Genomic DNA, 7,742 nt, shown 5'->3' with positions numbered 1-7,742 from the left:
ATCGATGCGTTGTCGCATCACCTCCTCTCTACCATGGTCCTGCTCGGCCATGTTTATCGGCGGCATGTCAAAGTCTGGCATATATCCGTGCGTGCGAAGGTGCTCACTCATGTCCGTCTGATTTCTACGGTGATGTCTGGCACATCTTGCACAGGGGCATGGTGGGATAATTCTCATTGGACGACGGAATATCTCCTTCAAATACACATCGGTTTTCGCGATCCACTCTGATTTTACTCGATTTCGATGGATAAAACCACTATACATCCACTGATTATCTGCCATCCTCCGCTTTTTTGCAAGCCACACAACATAATTAAGGATTCACTTAAATTAATCACATCAAAATTTCAGTTTCTACCGCGTTGAATCGACCTACATCTCTAATAGGTAAAGATGGGTCCTAATCCCACCCGAGGATGTGTAGATTGAGTACGTTCTCCATTCTACCCCGTTCCGAGACAAAATTTCGGCAGCACCTCCCCACTGTTCTCCAGATACACGTCTCAGCAAATAGCCAAGAGAATGTGCTCCGGAGAACAATGGGGAGGCGCCGCCGAAATCCTGTCTCGGAACGGGGTAGAACATGGAGAACATACCCAATCTACACATCCTCGGGCTGTCCGTGGAAAACGCTGACAATCCGAAAGAGATGCGGTGATAAATACGCAATTCAATGCATATTTATCGATGCAACCCTTTCGGACGGGAGACGCCTAGGTTACGCGACTTGACTTGAGAATGAAATCTAGTGACATGATTCGTAGCTCACCCTTGGCTATAGAGGAAGTATTCCAATAGCAGACGGACGACCGGGGACCAACAGCTCCTACGACGATCACTCCACTGAGATGGAACACCACAGAACCTGCACCGTGACAATAATTAAGTACATCACAATATATTCATCATCATCATCTAACAATCACCGAAGCATAAAAAATCAGCATCCTATATCATCTCTACCACAAAAAAATCATCATCTATCATCAACATCATCATCTATCATCATCAACATCATCATCTATCATGTAACAATCATCATACATTTGAATTTATTGCATTCTTGTTAAAAAATTGCATTTCTTGCATTTCTCACATTTGTAACTATCATCAAATCATCTATCATCTAACTATGCATCCATCCATCTAGTTACATAACTATGAACAACAACAAAATTAACAAAAAAATCTACATAGAGGGAGGGAGGGAGCTCACCGTGGGGGAGGGCCGGCTTGGGGGAGGGGCAGGCACGGACGATGGGCCAGAGTAGGCGATGGAGGGCCGCTGCGGCGGTGGCCTGGCGCGGGGAAGGGCTGGCCGCGCGCGGGGCAGAGGCGAGGGCGGCCGGGTTGGGGACGGGGTGGACGAGGCAGTGACGGGTTGGCCGACGCGAGGACGGGGTGGCCGAGGCGGGGGGCGGTGTGGCCGGGAAGGGGTCGACGAAGGTCGGGGCGGGGACGAAGTGGCCGTCGGGGCGGTGTCGACGGAGGTCGGGGCGGGGACGGAGGTCGGGGGAGGGAGGGCCGGCCGCGCGGGGGATGTGTGGAGGGAGGCCGGGGCGGGCGGATAGAGCGGCGCCGTGGGCTGATCCGCGCGGAGACGACGGCGGCGTGGGCGGATCCAGGCGGCGGCACGGTGCGGGTCGACGTGCGGGCAGGGGGGAGGGGGGAGACGGTGCGGGGTCGTTTGGGGAGGAAGAATGAGTGGAGGGGGTGGGGCGCGGCTGTGGATAAGGTGAGCCTATGCCGACAGCTTAGCCGTCGGCATAGATGGACATGCCACGTGTGAATCTATGCCGACGACTAAGCCGTCGGCATAGATACTTTGCATTTTTTAAAATTTTTTTATTACGGTGTGACTCTCAGCAAACTGTAAAAAATAGTCCCACCTCGCCCAAAGACAAGCAACATGACCTGTTTAAATATTTGGCTAATCCATACGACGTGAGCTCCGGTATGCATTAGACTTCTGTTAAGAAAACGTGCAATTACGGTAAAACTTTCAGTTACCGGCCCCGTGCCCGGGTCTAAAGGTTTCACCGTGATAGTCCGTTTTCCATGATGGATGCCGGTGTTTTTTATAAATTAAATTATTACTATTTTTTAGTTTGTCGTGTGTAAGCTGTGGTGGCCATTTCCCCCCTCCGAGACATGGCGGCAGCGACGCCCGTGAGGGGGGCACACCCCGGAGCCGCGTGTCGGGTGCCTGCGCGTTCCATCACGCTTCCACAAGCGTAGGAGGGCCCACTGCAACACCTGGTGGCATTGCCACCCCCCTCCGGTACCCCGTCCCGTCTAACCCTGACATAGACGACCGTCAGATCTAGCTCTTTGACTTCCGCCGTACTGGGTCTGACCGGTGGACCTTTTTACCTGGTTGTCATAGCCCAGCCCATAGCTACACCCCCCAACACCGTCCCGGCCCAACCCACCCAAAGATTCCCTCTGTGTCGGCCCGACGTGGCCGTTTCCCCCCTCCGGGACACGACGGCAGCCAAGCCCGTGAGGGGGACACGGATGGGATCTTGCTGTGGCTTTGGCCCGGATGTTGCTCCAAAGTGTTCCTATGGGCTGACCTTACACAACCGGGTGGAGAGTTCCACTGGTCAAAGCCCGTTCGTGCAAATTCAAAGGGCTAGATCCCGTGGTCAAACTCTACAGGGTTAGGCGGGACGGGGGCCCTGTGGGGTAGCAATGCCACCGGAGTGTCGCACCGGGCCCTCATACATGCCTTACGGTGTGGTGGCATGTCCGAAGAGGCGGCACGCGTCTCCGGGGTGTGCCCCCCCCCTCGTGTGCAAATATCATAACAAGAGGGGTGCACCGGAGGAGATAGAAGCGCCGGATTGCAAAACGGACAACGTATGCAAATGCAATGCACATGATGACATGATATGCAATGCATGACATGAACAAAATACAAAAAGAAAAACAAAACCCGACCACGGAGGGAATATCATAGCACATAGCTGAAAATGGCAAGAGTCGGAGTTACAAAAATGGAAGTTACATGCAGGGTGTTACAAGAGGTCCACTCGTCAAAGCCCGTCCCTGTAAAGTCAAAGGGCTAGATCTCGTGGTCAAACGCTACAGGGTTAGGCGGGACAGGGGCCCTGTGGATGTAGCAATGCCACCAGAGCGTCGCACCGGGACCTCATACATGCCGTATGGTGTGGTGGCATGTCCGAAGAGGCGGCACGCGTCTCCGGGGTGTGGCCCCCCTCACGGGCGGCGATGACACGGTAGTAGACGTTCTGCGGTAACGATGCGGCGTGAATATTATTAAATACTCGGAGCGCGATAAAATCATGAGTTTTTTACATGACATGGGCACATGTGCTATAGGACTGATGGTAATTTTGCATAATTTTTGGTGATGGAGAAGTATCTGAACACTTTCCTCTACGCGGATTGCTCTTCGCGTGTCTACGACTGTGGCCGGCGGCCTCCGGGGGCTAGCATGCCGCCAAATCTTGCGTAGGCGGCCTCTCACAAGTCTGGAAGTGTTGTGGCGGTTGCAAACGCCCGGCACGCGTCTCCGGGGTGTGCCCCCCCCCTCACAGATGGCGCCGCCGCCGGCACACGGAGGGGGGAAACGGACACGTTGGATCTACATGGAGGGGATCTTACTGTGGCTTTGGCCCGGTTGTTGCTCCAAAGTGTTCCTATGGGCTGACCTAACACAACCGGGTGGAGAGTTCCACTGGTCAAAGCCCGTCCATGCAAAATCAAAGGGCTAGATCCAGTGATGAAACGCTGCAGGGTTAGGCGGGACGGGGGCCCTAGGGGGGTAGCAATGCCACCGGAGCGTCGCACCGGGACCTCATACATGCCGTACGGTGTGGTGGCATGTCCGAAGAGGCGGCACGCGTCTCCGGGGTGTGGCCCCCCTCACGGACGGCGCTGCCGCCGACACCTGGAGGGGGGAAACGGATGTGTCGGGTCTATACGGAGGGGATCTTGTTGTGGGTCTGGCCCGGATGTTTCTCCAAAGTGTTCCTATGGGCTGACCTAACACAACCGGGTGGAGAGGTCCACTGGTCAAAGCCCGTCCCTGTAAAGTCAAAGGGCTAGATCTCGTGGTCAAACGCTAGAGGGTTAGGCGGGATGGGGGCCCTGTGGGGGTAGCAATGCCACCGGAGAGTCGCACCGAGCCCTCATACATGCGGGGTGGTGTGGTGGCATGTCCGAAGAGGCGGCACGCGTCTCCGGGGTTTGGCCCCCTCCAAGTGACGGCGGCACTGCCTTGTGTGGAGGGGGGCCACACCGCGGAGCCCCAAGACGGGCGCTTACGCATGCCTGAACACTTTCACATATGCATCGGGACCCATGCGATGTTTCGGTGACATAGCTACACCCCGAATCCCCCCACTAACCAGATTTCCTCCGTGTCGACCGTTCCCCCCCCCCCCCCCCCCCCCGTGACACGGTGACAGCGATGTTCGTAACGGGGGCAATCGATATACCATCGGGGTATGCTTTTTTAGATAAGGCATAATTATCTTATGAAAAAACAAAAAATAATATAAAGTAAAAATAAAAAAATAAATGTATGCCGACGTCAAGGCCGTCGGCATAGCTGCGCACACGGAGGTACAGTCCCACGGATCGATGACGTGGCATCGCACACGGATCGATGACGTGGCAAAGGGGCATGGGCCAGGCCTATGTCGTAGGCATATCTCGCCCGCCCCCCTCGCTCGGATCGATGACGTGTCGACAACGCGGATCGGTGATGTCAGCAACTCTTTGACGACGGCCGCCGTTACCTCCCGTCGGCGTAGTTTCAACGCCGTCAGACGGTCAGCGCTGACCGGGTAGGTGGGCTGGGCTATGCCGACGGCCTAGGCTATGCCGACGGGCCCCGTAGGCGTATCTCGAACGGTCCCGACGGCCTCATCTATGCCGACGGCCCCGTCGGCATAGATAGACGTATGCCGACGGCTTTTCTACGCCTACGGCCTGTCCTAGGCCATCGGGATAGGTCTATCTATGCTGACGGGGCCGTCGGCATAGATGAGGCCGTCGGCCTAAGCTGATTTTCTGGTAGTGAACCCCCTCTAATACAAACAAGACATTATGATTTTCTCGATATTTTGGCAAGTTGAGCCCACATGTCAGGCAGATATGGCTGATGACTAGGTACCAAATCGAAAGCTTAGAAATCGTGATTGATTCCAATGTGACACCGAACCCACCATAGCTACACACTACCGCAGAACCCCTTCTAAAGGACAGGACAATAATCCTCATCAGTGTCCGGTTTCAAAGCCCGTCACTAGGCTTTAGTTAGTGGAGATTAACAGTCCACCTCCACAGAAGCCATAGGCCTGGTCCACTGCCCCACACTCGCGTTGTCCAGCACCAGACTTCTTCGTCATCGTACCAAAGTTGTTCCAGGAGTGGTCGCCATTGTATCCTCGCATCCTACTAACTGGACGGCGCTATCGTCTGGGAAGCAGACATGGGAGGAAGAAGCCATCGCATGCATTGCACTAGCGCTCGACACACCACATGCACCAGGTATTTCGTTCCCGGCCGAGCCGCCTCGGTACACCATCACAACCCTCAGCCACACGCATGATCATGGCCGCAACCACATGCATGCCTGTGTCGACCACCGCAACTAGGACATTTCTTCACACCAAACCAAGCGCCGCTCGCCGCCATCGCGCGTTGCTACACCTCGTCATGTTGGGGATATAGGAGTGGTGGAGGGAGGCCGGGACCGAGGGAAGAGGGTGGATATGGACCATGAGGGAAGGAGGTGACAGTTGTTGGGAGAGAAGTAATTTAGGGTAAGGATTTTCTTATGGTCGGTTCAAGTATGATTCAAGTCGATTTTTTCGGTCGACAATGCCATTACCGAAAAAGACTTTTGCCCCGCTTTATATATAAAGCAAAGATCATCAACAACCCGGTACAACGCATGCCACCAGAACACACGCACACACCCAAGGCAGGATACATAGGCGCTGAGCGCAGCAACACCACCCCTAGCACTACAAGAGCAACCGGGGGCCTCAACCGTGAACACGCCACTGCGAAGAGAAAAAGCTACATACGACGAACCGTGGGCTCCAAGGCGGTGCCTACAGGAAGGTTACGACACCGAAGCGCCGCCACCGCCCGATCCAAGGGTCAGGGTTTCCCCTAGAGCAACACGACGGGAAGTGAGAGCCGCAACGACGCCTTCAAGAAGGGAACGAACTTCGCCGCCGCCGGTCCGTCCGAAGATAGAACAGGTTTTCACCCCGGCCAATATTCACCGCCACCGAACGTCACACCCTGACTACCACGCCGCCCACACGGCCATGGCCACCAGGCAGCACCAAGCCACGGGCTTTGCCCATAAGCACCGCGACACCACCACCAGGGCCGCCGCCCCGGCATCCAGGACCTCGATGCCACCTCACCCGCCACCCACCGCTACCCCAACCAAAGAGACGAGTGAAAAGGAACCGCCTTTCGCACCCCTGAGCAGTCTCCAGCGTTGAGACCCAATAGGCCAGCCAAAACTGGCCACCATCGACCCGTCCTGCCGCCGGGCGCGAGACGAGTCAGGTCCTGCTGCCGGGCGCGAGACGAGTCAGGTCCTGCTACTGGGCGTGAGACGAGCTCGGTCATGCTGTTGGGCGCGAGACGAGCCCAGTCCTCCTGCCGGGCGCGAGACGAGTTCGGTCCTGCTGCCGGGCGCGAGATGAGTGATGGGCCGCAGCTGGGAGCGGGCCAACTCTCCGATGAAGGTAGCGCCAATACGACGGGGAGAGGAATCGAAGGTCGACAAGGGCGCTCACCGACAGGCACACGCCGAAGAAGTCCAGCCGCCGCGGTGAAACGACCAGACCAGCGCCATGGGCCACCACCACGCAGTGGCAGCCCACATCCACGTCGGGACCCCCGGGGGCAGCCCCGAGCCAGCGCCACCACCCACGCCGCCAACGGCCGCCGCACGCAAGGTCGGTCGAAGCCCACACCGCCGCCGGCGCCACCACCAGCACGGACCACCACCACCACCACCACCGCACCGCCACTCCACCGACCACTGCAGAGATGGCCGACTGCGGCCCAAGCTGCCCACAAAGACCCAGCCCGCAACGCCCGCCAAATCTGGCCGCCGCTGCATCAGCCGCCGCCACCGCAAGGACGGGCACGCCCCGCCCCAGCGCAGCCCACCGCGCCGCCAGCAGGGCCCCGAGCTTCCGCCACGCCGACCCGCCACCGCGCCGCCGTGTCCCGCGCACCGCAGCGCCCAGGCCCAACATCGCCGGCCCGCGTCAGCCCCTGACGAGCGAGGAGGTAAGATGTCCCCGCCACCACCGGCGCCGGCCAGGCTTCGCCCAGCCGCGCCCTCTGGCAGCGGCGGGAGGGGGAGGAGGAGAGGGGGAGGGAAAGGCGGGCGGCGGCTAGGGTTCCTCCCCTGCCGCCCGTGGGAGCACCAGACGAGGAGGAGGGGAAAGGAGGGGAAAGGGCCGTGCCTAGATTTAGGTATTGCGGTCGTTCGTTCGTCGACAATGCCATTGGAGATCACTAAAAATAAATTATCACTGGTGTGTTCCATAACACTGACATGCTTCTTTTTCGGATATCGGTGGAGTAGGCCATCTCGAGAGCAACATCGCTAGTGAAGAGCTCCAATTTAGGTCGTAATTTTTGCAGGTAAACCTGATAATCGGTTTCGATGTCAATTGGCGGGTGACGGGCCACCTGTCACTGTCATGTGGTACTACCAACGGGTT

This window comes from Aegilops tauschii, chromosome 7 (assembly GCF_002575655.3).
Source record: "Aegilops tauschii subsp. strangulata cultivar AL8/78 chromosome 7, Aet v6.0, whole genome shotgun sequence".
Taxonomy (NCBI): domain Eukaryota; kingdom Viridiplantae; phylum Streptophyta; class Magnoliopsida; order Poales; family Poaceae; genus Aegilops; species Aegilops tauschii.
The sequence above is the reverse complement of the archived record's forward strand: the minus strand, read 5'-3'. Positions refer to the sequence as shown.